Genomic DNA, 16,276 nt, shown 5'->3' on the forward strand with positions numbered 1-16,276 from the left:
ACTTCTTCATTTGAATCAAATGAATTAAATTCCTATGCTTTTCTCTTTGCGTTATTCTTCAAATTTATACTGTAATCTTTCATCCATATTTAATAGTTCAATTCATTTTATTCAATCGTAATCATTATTTCATCGATATTCATAAAAGGTTCAGGAGTCCACAGTGGGTTTCACATGCCATGATTTATTTCCATTAACCCAATGCATTTCGGGAATAACTTCCCTTCGTCAGGGGTATCTAAAGATACAAGCATAAACATATTTCAATCGTCTTTTACAACTTAATGCTCCACATTGTTTAAAAACGAATTCTACTATAATCTGCCAAACACGTGTTATTCTGTCACTGTTATTCATCACCATTATATAAACAAAGTTTTCATTTCGTTCCAAGCACGTGCTGCTTCCTGGTACCCCTTCATTATTATCCCATGTTGAGCTTAACATTTAAATTCAAGAGTGCTTGCTTCTACTGCATATAATTCTACAAGCTCGTAATTTTAGCCAAAAAACAGCCTTACAGCTATTAATCGCTTTGCGCTTACCATAGCATGTTGGTTATTCCAAATACAATAATTAAATCCTCCTAACATTCTTCCTCCTGGCGTACCGCCGCGCGTGTCCTCTTGAATTACTTCGAGCTGAGCTCTGTGTCTGTAACAGCTATTTGTAAGTCCTACCCTTGTTGCCTCAGAATAATTTACAACACCTGTGTCTGAAAAAGCTTGTTGCTGACATTGATAACGGACTGAGTGCACAGTGCTTATGCGACTAGTATTAAGAGCTGTACTACATGTCCCAATATGCAATATAATTCCTGCTACATTGCCTATCATATTTCAATCTGTCCGCGTTCAGCCTACTGTAAAATTAGATGACATGTTTATGAGTCTTAAAATAATTCATATCATGTTGTAGTCCTTTTTAATCGTGATGCGTGAAATACTTTAAACTGTGATGTTTCCACATGGAAGGAAACCCGGCTCCTTTGCCCTTTTATCATCTATATCCTTTAAACCTTCGTATATTTCTTGGTATTGTACTTGTTAGTGAATCTTAAACTTGCTTTCAACTTTGTTGGTGGGTGCTATCTCATTTGAGACGAACGGGTTCATTCAAATGAGGTTAAAGAAGATGAGATGACTCCTTTTCTTAATTCAGACTTAGACCAGTTTTTCTCACATTCCACTTATAAAGGCGTCCAAGGCTCGTTTTCCGCGCTTCGTCTCGTTGCGCGTGCAACATAACAAAATCCACGATGAGAACCTCCTTAGATTCCAGCGAGCTGCACTGCCACTTCTTCATTTTAATCAAATGAATTAAATTCCTATGCTTTTCTCTTTGCGTTATTCTTCAAATTTATACTGTAATCTTTCATCCATATTTAATAGTTCAATTCATTTTATTCAATCGTAATCATTATTTCATCGATATTCATAAAAGGTTCAGGAGTCCACAGTGGGTTTCACATGCCATGATTTATTTCCATTAACCCAATGCATTTCGGTAATAACTTCCCTTCGTCAGGGGTATCTAAAAATACAAGCATAAACATATTTCAATCGTCTTTTACAATTTACTGCTCCACATTGTTTAAAAACGAATTCTACTATAATCTGCCAAACACGTGTTATTCTGTCACTGTTAATCATCACAATTATATAAACAAAGTTTTCATTTCGTTCCTAGCACGTACTGCTTCCTGGTACCCCTTCATTATTATCCCATGTTTAGCTTAACATTTAAATTCAAGAGTGCTTGCTTCTACTGCATATAATTCTACAAGCTCGTAATTTTAGCCAAAAAACAGCCTTACAGCTATTAATCGCTTTGCGCTTACCAATGCTTAAAAATCATACGAAATACTGAAACGTAATTACTTACCTGTTTTAAGTTGAGACCCCAGTGCTGGCCCCAGAAGCCCAGTACTGGATTACAAAAGTAAAGAGATTGTACTTTACCTGCAATCTGAATTTTCTCCCGTTGGATAACATTGCCAGGTTTCTGTTGAAAAGTTTCTAAGTGTGAACTTTTAAAATAGCTTTTTATTCCTGAAAAATCACTACAATACCTAAAACGTTTTTGCTTAACTGTTTTCAGCTTAGACCCCAGTACCTATTGTATTTACAAAGTTATTTGCCTTTCTGCAAAGTACTCACCTGAGACCTCTCATATGGAGAACAGTACATTTTGATACCTGTTGGTTCTAGAAATAGAACAAATATATCTCTTGATATAAAAACTATTGGCCTGGAGTTCAGTCTTTGAGTGTGTGAAACCTTTTGCTGACTGAGTGTGTGCAACACATGCTTTACACTGTCCTCTGGTACTGCCTTACTGCTCGGCCAAGTTATCACTTTAGAGAGGGGTTTGTGGACTCTATACACACTGTACCTTATTCTGGTTCAGTGTATATAGAGCCACTTTCTCACATCAGACATATGTGTATTGCTCCCACATATTGAACTAGTATCACCCTCATATACATTTTTTTCAGAAACTTCTGAATCTGTTGTTGTAGACTGCATTTTTGTAATTCCTTCATGCATTTTTCAGACTCTTCTACTACTGTTGCTAATTCTATTGCCAGTTTTAGAGGAGGGTTTTTCGCTGCCCACAGTCTCTTCTGAATGTTCCTATTGTTGCATTGCACTATAAGCTGATCGTGGATTAACTCATCATCCATTTGGCCAAAATTACATTTTACGGAAAGTTCACTTAAACGTGCCACACAGTCATCTATAGACTCTTCACTCTGTTGTTTGTTTTGTAAAATTCATATCTGTTCATCACTAGGTTTTCTTCTTTCGCAAATGTAACCTCTAGTCAAGTGAAGATTGGCTGCCTGATTGTAGCACTTGAGGGAGATATTTGAAAACACGTTGCCCTTCTTTCCCTAATGCTGTTAATAACAAAGCTTTTTTCCTTTTAGGAGAGAACTCTTGTCCATCTACAGCGTCTATGTAGTTGTCAAACATGACAATCCAATCTTCCCAAGCTATTGATGGAGTTCCTGTTTCGCTAAGAAATTGTGGAGGTAGAGCAACAGGTCAGAATAACAGAATAAACTTCCCTTTTTGATGGTGATCGTGTTCGTGATCGTGTTCCACAAACTATATATATGTTTATAAATGAACTACCGTAAATAACTTTATGAATATTCAATGCTCACACAATATTGAATTAACCATAAACACAAGCTCATGAATTGTATTACTGAATATGTAAACGTGGACACTGCGTTGGTGTGGTGAGCGTATCACCGTGAAGGATGACGTTCAAAGTGCACTATTATACGTTCATGAACTACTCTGGTAATCTTTGTTAATATTTAATACTTACATGATAGTGAATCAAACTATAACACCAGCCCGTGAATTGTATCAAAGAAGATGAAACTGTGGATCACCGCGTTGTTGTGGTGAGCGTGAATCCCTGGATCACCACGTTGTTGTGGTGAGCTTGAATCTCTGGATCACCGCATTGTTGTGGTGAGCCCATCACCGTGATAAATGATGCTCAAATTAAAGAAAATACTGCACTGTAATATTCCTTTAAAAACAATACACAATTGTTACTAATTTGCTTTCTAAACTTTTGACTTTCACCACAATACTTGTAAAGTTTCTGTAAAATGGTGAGCGTATCACCGAAGATGATCGCGCTCGTTGAAATGGTGAGCATATCACCGCAGATGAATGCGCTCATTGCTATGATAGCAACACTATGCCAGAGATACAATTTTTAAATGGCCGCTTGCGGAGTTGCGTCATCACGTAGGGCATGAATAACGTCTATTCGGTCAAAGGTTATTCATGAGCCGAAGACATAGCTGCCTGGCAATGTACGTCACCCCGTCTCAAGCGATCTCCCTGGAAGGACATCTCCACTTAGCAATGCAGTTGCTAGGTAACTTGAGACACAACGCAGGGTTCGTTCACAGACTTAATATGAAGCTGGCTCCCTGTTGGAGTGATGACGTCAGGGCTTCACTGAGACTCGTCTTTTAATCTCCGCAACTGTATTCCTGCAACTCAGAGCGATGTCGCTTTCTTCCGGAAACACTCACGTTGCACTTTCTGGGTTCTTCTAATGGGAGATGTCATCTGTCCTTTTCTTTTCTTCACTCTTTTTTCGAAGAAGCTTTATCCTGTGAACTCCTGCTCAGCCTGGTCAGCGCTCTGTTCGATCGTTGCCAAATTGTAGTAAGTAATAAATCGCCGCTACTACCTTCTTGTGGAAACAGGTGAGAACTTTATTTGTAGAGCTAGGACAAATCGTACATCTCGCCAGCTGACCAGACTCCAACTGGCAAGTCTGGAATGCTAGTTGGCTGATGTCAGGCATTGCAAAAATTATAACATTCTGGAATGACAGGGAAGGGGCAACATAGACAAAGGGCTAACTAGAGTTGTCACTAATACAAGATCATATTTACAACACACAATAAGCTCGATCCGCCACCAACGATACAGCAGTCCACGGGACCACCAAGCTTGGAATAAGGCCATTATACTGTGGTAAAGTTCTTTAGTGCATAAACTAGCTGCAACCCTACATTCTTATGGTCACAACTGAGGAAAACATTTGCAAGTCTATCTGTTCTTATGCTTTCTGTATGAAAATCGGCAATTCGTTTTGAGTCCTTCAGAAGTAATAAGTCAAAAATCGAGTTTAATAAATAAACCGAGACTCAATCCCAGCTAGCTACAGACCAGACAGGCTTAACTTAAGTAAAGTTTGTAAACTATTTAGCAGTACCGAATCAATAAAAAAGTTGAAACACATCACCATAGAAACCCCACAATACATTTCTAAAACTATAGAAAAATTATACAAAATATGGTTCAAATTCAATACGTTGAACCAGAAATATGAATTTTAGGGCAGAAAATCATCAACTAAAAGTAAATATCCAATCAGATGTGGGTGGTAGGCTAAACATACATGGAGAAGGAAGCAAATCTGTGAGGACCTGCCCAGCTGGTTGAATAGTGCAGTGGCCAAAACTATTGACTGTGTTGAGAGCATGAAGCCCAGAAGCAAGCAAGGAAGCAATCAACTGGGCAGCTCACATTGCACAGACGGAAAACAGACAAGACTGCAGAGGAGCTGGTGGCTTCTGCAGAGGAACAAGATTGCACAGCATCTGTAGCGAGCCTCTGACTGACTCTAAAGCAGAGTGAAATATGGACCAAACTGTTCTCCTGCTGCGGCAGACAAGCATGTTGGCATTGTGACCAACTGGACGGTGAGGTCAAGTCAGAACTTGCTCACCTACCCAGAACAAGAAATACTCAGCTGCTATAGTGAGGTGAGATCTGCAAGGATGTGAAGGAGCATGTTTCACAGGTGCATCGATGATCAGCAGAGAGCAGGTGCGCCCATTTGACACAACCCCATAACACATGGTGGGGACAATGAGTTTAATGCCCTGTGGCATGGAAAAAAGGGCAACACAGAGTAAAACTCACCTCATTCAAAGTGTCCATTAAGGAAGTTAGACTAGGGGCACCTTAGTATGAGGTGTATTATGTGGCCTCTTAGATACAATGCATATTTCGATGTCTAGAAAGGCAGAATCTCCAAGAAAAATCAGCTCTGGGAAGCAACAATTCCACCAGACACCTCCTCCAGTTTTTACTGAGATACATAGTGCACCACTATAATTTACCCAGGCTACTACATATAATTTACCTACATATACTTCCACCATCCCAATTGACAGCCTTATACAAACCTGGACATCAGGGCAGGTGGAATACCGGCGCAATTGGCAAGAAGCACACCAGATGACAAAAGGGAGCTGTTTTAAGGAAGGGAAATTACTCACTATAGAGGAGATGGCGGAGGGGACCACACACACACAGTTCATAACCTACTCAGACGTATGGTGAGAAACGCAAGGTAATATAGGTATGGAACCCCCCAAAACACTAAACATTATTGCTCCCTTTTACTATGGGAAATGGAATCAAGGGATATGCTGGTTGAGGGCCACTTACAGACAAAGAATAGTAGAGAACAAATGACTATACCAAGGAATCTATAGAAATGCAAGACTTAAATACATTACATGTAACTACCTGCACAACACCTACCTAACTCCAAGATGATTAAATCTCATGCTAAGGATAGATAATGAAAGTTGCCCAAGACTTTTCACATATGGTTTTGCAACAGAGGGTGTTGACAGATTACCGGGAATACATAGTGCAAATGCTAAATCAAGTGGCTAACTGAGAGTTTCACTGCATCCCAGAAGTGTGTCTAATGCAAATAAAGCTAGTAATAGGTTTATCAACCTAGCTTTTATACAGGCCTAAATATGCACAGCCATGCATTGGAAAGCAGATGGGGCTCTGACACCGACATGGTGGAAAAGAGATGTCAGCAGATGGGGAAAGAGCGAATAAATGATGCGAAGAAAAACAACAGAAGCGTCTCAGAAAATACCCCATGGAAGAGAGCTGAAGTGAATTATTGACCACCTTCCAACACGCTAACTACAACCCATTTTATGTCCTAACACAACAACAAAAAAGCCATCAGTTAAGGGAGGGTAAACCATAAGTTGGTCAAATGGCTGGGAGAATTTAAAGGAAAGCGCTGGGCAACAGATGGGTGGAGGGAAACGCCTACGAGTAGAAAGAGATTGTACTATGTTTTCATTCAAAGTTGAAGTATTGATTGGTTACAAATCTTATTCTGATGTGGCCAACTCACCAGCCCTACATGCACACTGAAGGGAAAAATGTATATATGCCAAATAGTATTGTAAGGAAATAATATAAATATTAAATATATCCAAACTAAGCATTGTGAAAGCAATCAATAAACCAACAATAGAGTTATTCAAACTGATGTACATTTATTAGGAAATATAAATATTTCAAAAGCAATAAATAGATTTAAATAAAAATAATACTCCATCCAGAAATCACTGTTTGCAGTTAACTGGGATCTAGGCTTGTTTTTTGGCCAATTGTAAAGGCGCACAGGTCAGATACACCAAAAGAGCCTTTCTAGTCAAGGTTTGTACCGTCTTAATCTGAAATGGAAGTTTAAATCATCAGCATGCAACTTTGAAGGCTGTATACTGCAAAATACTCTGAAAGCTGCCTCGCCATTGTACAATATCTGCTGAAGCCATTGGTTTTGGCAAGAAAAGCTCCGATCAAAAAAAAATGAAAAAGTTGTGCCTTCGAAAGTCCTCTTGTTGGACAGACACAATCACGCGTTCTCCCAAACAGGATTTCGACATTCAGGTGTTTTTTTTTTGAGCTCTAGCAGAGGTCAGCAGAGCTGAGCTGGGGGTTCATATTATATATCGAGGACTTTCCTCGATCATCTGCCTGCTCCTCGCGGCCCCTTCTGTTGCAAAGGGAACTTTTCATCCCCAACATTTGAGGAAAGTCTTTCAGCATGACTAGTCTGGTCCCTGTATCCAGCATGGGGTTTGTGCCAAGCTACCAGAGGGCGAAGCACAGCTTAATTTGGGGTTTGCTTATGACTTCACTCTAACAAATATTGTGAATGTTGCTTGAGTAAGGTATCACCCCCTCAGCCAGTAACCCATTTCCCAACATTGTGTTCAGCGGTGACATTTGGACTTTTGTTTGTGCTGTGCCATACAGTGTTTTTGTGAAACACTAAAATCCCAGATAAAGAATTTGATACCACTTCAAGTTTTTTAAATTATCCTTTATTGGCTCTTTTGCTTTTTCCAAATCTACTCTCATAGCTACCTGGCTGTGACCTTACCTGCATTATTGGAATTTGTGCTGGCCCACCTGGATAGCTACACTGTGGTTGAGCTCAAGCAGTTTTGTAAGGAAAGGGGACTATAAACTGAGAAAGGCACCAATAAGTTGGAGATGACAATAACAGAGGATGGCAATGAGGAGGATGATATGGAAGAGCAGGAGCTGGGCCTGGACAGCAGCACTGAAATGCAGCACTCACAGGAGGGGAATGACCATCTTGTGAATTGGAACTCCCTGCCACAGCTGGAAGTGGTGTATCTTCACATGGCCTTAACCAGCAGAGCTGGCTGACATGAAAACAGAGAGGGAGTTTCAGTAGCCATGGCTAGTCTCACAATGTAGGCAGAGTAGATGAGAAAAAGCTCATGAAACGAGCCTCGGAGAGCTGGACATCAGAGCCAGACAAACAGAGTCCAGCAGCAATTCACAGTGTCTGAAGGGGACAAGAAAGTTTGAATGGCCAAAGATCTGGTGCCTAACTATGAGGTAGGAGGTGACATAGACAAGTGGTTTGCTACTCATGAGGGGATCAAAGATGCACAGTATCCGAGAAGAGTTTTGGGGGGGCATCACTCTGGAAACACATGCATCAAGTGGAGAAGTGTACCTTTCCTACACTAGAGGTGGGGAACCAGATGAAGTATATCCCAATGAAAATCATCCTTGTCACTAATTTGGAATCACCCCAGAGAAGTACCACATTCGATTCAGGGATTGCCAAAAGAATGCACAACCAGTGTTTGGTAGATTTTCTTAATTACATGAGCAAGGCACTGAATGGTTGGGTGCGGGGCAGCAAAGTTGATGATTTAACTGGGTTGTTTATTCTGATACTAAGAGAGAACATGTTCAATACCTGTTTTACAAAGCTGCCCCAGCACCTAATTGATAGTAAGCTCCCAGATCCCAGGGAGGTTGCGAAGGAGGAAGGCCTCTGGGTTAGCACCAGAATGTTCAAAATATATCTGGGGGAATCACTAAAAGGGTGTTCTGGATCCCCACTATAAGAAAGAGGAGGAAAAAGCTTAAAAATACCGAGTTCTCTACCGCATAATTTTCTTGATAGACAGAGAGGCTCATCCCCCAGTATACTGAGTGCTTAAAGCATAGACACTCTGAGGGAGACACCAAATGTTCTAAGAGGGCACAGCCCCTCACTGGTGGACAGACACCTGGGTTGATGAGTGTGGGAGGAGGTGGTCCCAGTTAGCTTTGGAGAGAGAGCAAAGGTTACCTTTGCATCCCTAGGGGATAGAGAGATGGTGGTGTAAGCTCACATGCTTTCCAATATTTCTATGTATAGGCAGTGGGTCACCAGCAATGGGCAAAGAGTGAAGGCTCTGAGAGATACAGGAGCCAGTATGACTATTCTTTCAACAGAAAGTTCAGACAGTCTATGACGACCTTCGCCTGCTACCCACCTGTGAGGAGCTCCCCCACGAAATAGCTCAACAGGTGTCAGTTCTGGAACTCCCCAAATTCTCCCATCTCAGCGATGCCCAGGTCACTACCCTGCTCCTACAGACCAAATCTGGCTCCCCGCTAGACCCATGCCCCCCTCACGTTTTACACCTGGTCCCTGAAACTATCAGTCAAGCTCTTACCCCGCTCCTCAACACTGCAATCAGCTCCGGGCAATTTCTCAGCAGCTGGAGGAAGGCCTGTATCAGGTCCATCCTTAAAAAGGAGAAATTAGACCCTAAGGAAGCTAAACACAGCCGCCCAATATCGTGTTTACCCCTCCCTGCCAAATTTTTGGAAAGTGCAATTAATCAGGAGCTAACTAAACACCTTGAGGATAGCCATCTACTAGATCCCATACAACATGGCTTCAGGGCCTGTCACTCAACTGAGACAGCTCTGAACATAGCCTCGGAGGACATACGTCAGACCATTGACGAAGGAGGCAGAGCCGCTCTGATCCTATTGGATCTGACAGCGGCGTTTGACAGCGTTAACCATGGCGTCCTCATAAATAGACTAAGGACGCTGGGAATCACACACACTGCCCTAAATTTGCTTGAGTCCTTTTTAGAGGCACGCATCCATCAAATTCACTGGGATGGTCTCCAATCTGAGGAGTTCCTTCTACCATGTGGAGTCCCTCAGGGATCGGCCCTATCTCCTACCCTTTTTAATCTTTATGTCACTCCCCTAGCTGCACTGATAAAGTCCCATGGCCTGCACTTAGTCTCTTACGCTGACAACACCCAACTGGTAGTCTCACTGGCGCAGACGGTAAAAGCCACCGCTACCAGTTTTAGGAACTGTCTGTCAGACGTTAAGAAATGGATGTACGCTCACTTCCTCAAACTTAATACAGAAAAGACGGAGGTGATCAAGTTTGGCCAAAAACGCTCCATTTGGAACGATCTTTGGTGGCCTCCAGAAGCTGGCATCTGCCCTGCTCCGGCCAACAAGGTCAGAAACCTAGGTTTCATAATGGACAAGGACCTCACCTGTACAGCTCTCTAGGTCACTTCGGCCTGCTTCCTCACACTTAAGGTCCTCTGAAAAATCCTGCCCTACATCCCTTTCTCTTTGAGGAAAACGGTAGTGAGAGCATTGATCATGTCCAGGGTAGATTACTGTAATGCCCTGTACATAGGTGCCGGCAAAAAACAAGTGGACCGACTCCAGTCAATCCAAAATGCAGCAGCCAGAGTACTGCTTAACCTCCCCAAACGACATCCTACTTCCAAAGCAATTCGTGAACTCCATTGGCTTCCGGTCAGGCGCAGAATTCAATTCAAGGTCATGTGCCTGGCCCACAAATCCCTCTATGGGAAGACTCCTAAACAGCTCCCCAACCTTCTTCCCCCATATGTACCTGAGCGTTCACTCAGATCCAGTTCCCAAAATGTACTCTACACCCCCAGGACCAAGAGAGTCCGCTGGGGCGGCAGATCTTTCTCTCATCAAGCCCCCAAGCTCTGAAACAGTTTACCATCCTCACTTCATTCCGAAAAGAGCATAGCTAAGTTCAGAAAGGCATTGAAGACCTGGCTTTTCACACTGCCCTAATCCAACTCCTCTCTTTCCGCCCTACAGCGCCAAGACGCCTCAGCATAAGAGCGCTCTAAAAATAATTCAGTCAGTCATTGTGAGGTGTCATTTAGTGTTCTCAAAGTAGTTCATCCCTAATAGATTCTACCAGGTCAAAGTCACAGATAACAGTGACAGCCACTACCCAGTGGCTCCGATTTCCTTTGAGTGGTGTGGTGGTCTCAGGTTCCCTAACAGAAGCTGTAGAATCTGGCGTGTCTGTAGATTGTTTGTCAGGCAATGACCTAGAGCACACTATCTGTAAGGAAGTGGAGCTCAGATCCAAAAAGGAGATGTTAGGCTTGCCTGAGTGGGTCTGCTTTGCTACATGGCCCGAGAGGGGAGTAAAGGGAGCCTAGAGACTGGAATTTTGTCCCAGGCAGCAGCGAAGAAGAGGAATGGCAAGGGGCACGGGAAGTGGGTCCCTGAAGTTTCTGCATTCCAAGTTGACGGGGTGCCTGAGGAAGGCTCCCTGAACCTACCGGGGAAGACATTACCACCCTAGAAGATCTGTCTGAGCTTGCTGGATGGCAAGTTGAGTGTGGGGCTACCAGGGAAGAATTCTTTAAGGTTCAGAAAGAGTGCCCAACTCTTGAGGGCTTGAGGTGTCAAGCTGAGGTCCAGGCAGCAAGTGATACCTCTGAATATCACCTTATCTATTTGGGGAATGGCCTCCCATACAGTGAGCCTAAGGTTCCTGGACCTGGGGCAGCCAGTGTGCTGGGGGTCCACCAGATTCACAGGGCCTCCCTACTGGAGTAGGCTCATGGGGTACCCCTGGCAGGACATCTGGGGCAGCACAAGACCTTTGTTGGGCTTGTAGCCACTTCTACTGGCCCCAGACCTGGTCAGAACCGGTCGCTCCACCTCGCTCCTGAGCCGCCTGGTGTTCGTGGCTGCCTGGTGTCCACATTGCTCCCTCCTGGACTGTCTGGTATCGTTGTGCTCATTGCTGCGCCTGCTATTGCAAATAAGTTGTTTTGATTTGCCTATTTCGTCATATAATATTGTGCTCATTGCTGCGCCTGCCATTGCAAATAAGTTGTTTTGATTTGCCCATTTCATTATATAATATTGCTCCGCTTTGCCTGGTATCGCCGCTTTTGGTGTTTGCTCCAGATTGTGCCCCCGGATCCCGTCCGGCATTGTTTTCGTGCCATTTGTTGTGCCTCTCCTGCTCACCCACGGCCCCTCCCCCGTAGCCCTCCGGCATCCCCAGACCTCGCAACCCCGCTCCTGCCTTCCAGCTGCTCCTCCCTCCCACTGAAACACATAAGGAAAGGAACGTGCATTAAGGAGCTGTGACCGTCCTGACCTGGTCAGATCCGGTCGCTCCACCTCGCTCCTGAGCCGCCTGGTGTTCGTGGCTGCCTGGTGTCCACATTGCTCCCTCCTTGGCTGCCTGGTATCGTTGTGCTCATTGCTGCGCCTGCTATTGCAAATAAGTTGTTTTGATTTGCCTATTTCGTCATATAATATTGTGCTCATTGCTGCGCCTGCCATTGCAAATAAGTTGTTTTGATTTGCCCATTTCATTATATAATATTGCTCCGCTTTGCCTGGTATCGCCGCTTTGGGTGTATGTGCCAGATTCTGCCCCCCGATCCCGTCCTGCATTGTTTTCGTGCCATTTGTTGTACCTCTCCTGCTCCCCCACGACCCATCCCCCGTGGCCCTGAGGCATCCCCAGACCTCGCAACCCCGCTCCCGCCTCCCAGCAGCTCCTCCCTCGCTCCGCCCCCTCCACGATCCATTTATGACAGATGCACTTAAGCGCAGCGTTCACGTGCAGCGGTCGCACCCCATGCGCGCCGAAGGTGTGCCACAGGTAAGCCCGTCTACGCCCGTCTGCGCCTGGACCTCGCCCAGCGCCAGACCCCCTGGCCCCCGCCAAACCAACTCCACCGCCTAACTTACGACGCCGCAACCCTCTCTGCACTCAACACCGGCCGACTCCCCTACTGCAACCAAGCCGCCCCAGGACGCACCCATGGACCCTTCACCTGTCAATCCTGCAAGTTCTGCTGCATCAAGTCCTACACTACGCCCACTAATGCCAAACAGAGCTTCGACAATAACCGCCTGAAATGCATCCTGCTCAACTCCTGCTCGGTCCACAGACACACCATTGAACTATGGAACCTACTGGACACCACAACGCCGGACGCCGCCTTTCTTACAGAAACATGGATGAATACCGCATCAGCGCCCAACATCACCATAGCCATCCCGGACGGCTACAAGATCATCCGAAAGGATCGCATCAACCGAACAGGAGGAGGCATCGCCATCGTCCACAAGAACACCATCCGCCTCACAACCAGCTCCGACGACACCTTCACCGCCGCCGAACACCTAAACTTCCACATGCACACCGACCCCAAGACCACACTAAGAGGCACCCTCATCTACAGACCACCAGGACCCGCACACAATTCAGCGAAGAGATCACTGACTTTATCAGCCCACACGCCCTCCCCTCCGAGGACTACATTCTCCGAGGGGACCTCAACTTCCACCTGGAAAAGAATAACGACAGCAACACCACCACCCTGCTGGACAACCTCGCCAATCTCGGACTCATACAACTGGTAAACACCCCCACCCACCACGCCAGACACACGCTCGACCCAATCTTCTCCTCCAGCAAACACATCTCCTTCATTCACGCCACAGGACTCCACTGGACAGACCACAGCTGCATCCACTTCAACTTCAGAAAGACCACAACCCACCACCACCCACAACAAGTCCCACGCAGAAACTGGAACAAAATTACCACCGACCAGCTCACCACATCGCTAAACCAAAACCATCCCGCCAAACCATCGGACCCAAACCAAGCAGCCATCAATCTCTCACAATGGATCACCCACTGCGCCGACGAATTAGCACCCTTGAAAAACCATCACAACAAACCAGGTAGCAAAAAAGCCTCCTGGTTCAATGACGACCTCAAGAACTCCAAAAAGAACTGCCGCACCCTCGAGAAAGCCTGGCGAAAAAACCCAACCACAGACAACATGACCGCCCTCAAGGACGCCACCCGCAAACACCACCAGCTGATCCGATCCACCAATAAATTAGCATTCAAGGATCGACTCGACAACAACACCCACAACAGCAAGGAACTCTTCAGCATCGTCAAAGAGCTAACCAATCCCAGTGCCGGCTCTAACGACATCACTCCCTCTCAAGACCTCTGCAACTCTCTAGCCTCATTCTTCCACAGCAAAATCGCTGACATACATAACAGCTTTGGCGACCCGTCCACCTCCCTCACCACCACCGAATTGAAGCCCCCCACCACCACCCTTGGCGCCTGGGACCCAATTAGCACCGAAGACACCATCCGCTTGATGAACTCCATTCAATCCGGATCACCAACCGACCCATGCCCCCACCACATCTTTAACAAGTCCGACTCCATCATCGCACCCCATCTCCGGGATATCATCAACTGCTCCCTCAACACCGCTATCTTCCCAGAAAGCTGGAAACATGCCAAACTCAGTGCTCTACTGAAGAAACCCACAGCAGACCCGACTGAACTTAAGAACTACTGCCCCATCTCGCTCCTCCCTTTCCCTGCCAAGGTCATAGAGAAGACCATCAACAATCAGCTTGCAGCCTTCCTCGAATCTAATGGCTCCCTCGACCCCTCACAGTCCGGCTTCCGAGCCAAACACAGCACCGAGACCGCTCTCATCGCAGCCACAGACGACATCCGAACACTTCTTGACAACGGGGAAACAGCTGCCCTCATCCTCCTGGACCTCTCCGCAGCGTTTGACACGGTCTGTCATAGCACTCTTGTACAACGCCTCAGAAACATCGGGATACAAGGAAAAGCACTGGACTGGATCACCTCGTTTCTCGCTGGAAGAACCCAGAGAGTCCGCCTCCCCCTTTCAGGTCAGAGGCCACGAAGTCATCTGCGGTGTACCACAAGGATCATCGCTCAGCCCCACCCTCTTCAACGTCTACATGAGCCCCCTCGCATCCATCGCACGCCAGCACAACCTCAACATCATCTCCTACGCCGACGACACAAAGCTGATCCTCTCCCTCACCAAAGACCCAAACACCGCTAAAACTAACCTACACGAAGGGATGAAAGACGTTGCCGAGTGGATGAAGAACAGCCGCTTAAAACTGAATTCTGACAAGACGGAAGTCCTCATCCTAGTATCATCCCCCTCCGCATGGGACGACTCATGGAGGCCACCGGCCCTGGGCAGCGCACCCAAACCAACGGACCATGCTCGCAACCTGTGATTCATTCTAGACTCCTCCCTCTCGATGACCAGATAAGTCAACGCTGTCTCATCATCATGCTTTAACATCTTACGTATGCTCAGAAAGATCTTCCGCTGGATCCCCCCCCGAAACAAGAAAGACGGTCACCCAAGCACTTGTCACAAGCCGACTGGACTACGGAAACACCCTCTACGCCGGAACCACAGCCAAATTACAGAATAAACTCCAACGCATTCAGAACGCCTCCGCCCGACTCATCCTAGACATACCCCGCCACAATCACATATCCGGTCACCTGAGAGACCTTCACTGGCTCCCAGTCAACAAGAGAATGACGTTCCGTCTCCTCACCCACGCACACAAAGCCCTCCACGACCTGGGACCCAAATACCTCAACATGCGCCTGACCTTTTACACCCCCACCCGCCAACTACGATCGTCCAATCAAGCCCTCGCCGCGATTCCACGCATCCGAAGAGCCACCATGGGAGGAAGATCCTTCTCCTACTTAGCGGCCAAAACCTGGAACTCTCTCCCACCCACCTCCGCCTTACACAGAACCACCTCTCCTTCAGAAAACAACTCAAAACTTGGCTATTTGATAAGTAACTAACCCCCCCCCCCTCAAGCGCCTTGAGACCCTCTGGGTGAGTAGTGCGCTATACAAATTTTTTACTTGACTTGAGCCTCAGATACATTCTGTAGATTTTGTCCCACCTTTCAGGGCAGCAGGAAAACAGGGAAGAAGCTCAAGGCTCCACTGACTTCCTTGCCTGTCATTGGGACCCTCTTTGAGAGGGTGGTCATCAACATTGTTGGTCCCTTGAACTCCAAGACAGCCTTATGCAACAGGTTGATCCTTGTCTTGGTGGACCAGGCCACAAGGTACCCAGAGGCCATCCCTCTGAGGTTGGTGACTGCACCTGCGGTAACTACGGCACTGATGGAGATTTTTGCCCACATGGTGTTCCCTAAGGAAGGGGTGTCTGACAGAGGCACTAACTTCATGTCAGCGTACATGAAGTCAATGTGGGATAACTGTGGGGTAACGTAAAAACTCTCCACACCCTATCACCCTCAAATAAACAGACTTCCTGAAAAATTCAATAAGATGCTTAAAGGCATGATTATGGACCTGCTTGAGCCAATGAGCTGGAAGTGGGGTGTCCTCTTGCCATGCCTGCTGTTCACCTACTGGGAGGTGC

This window comes from Lissotriton vulgaris, chromosome 4_1, assembly GCF_964263255.1.
Source record: "Lissotriton vulgaris chromosome 4_1, aLisVul1.2, whole genome shotgun sequence".
NCBI lineage: Eukaryota > Metazoa > Chordata > Amphibia > Caudata > Salamandridae > Lissotriton > Lissotriton vulgaris.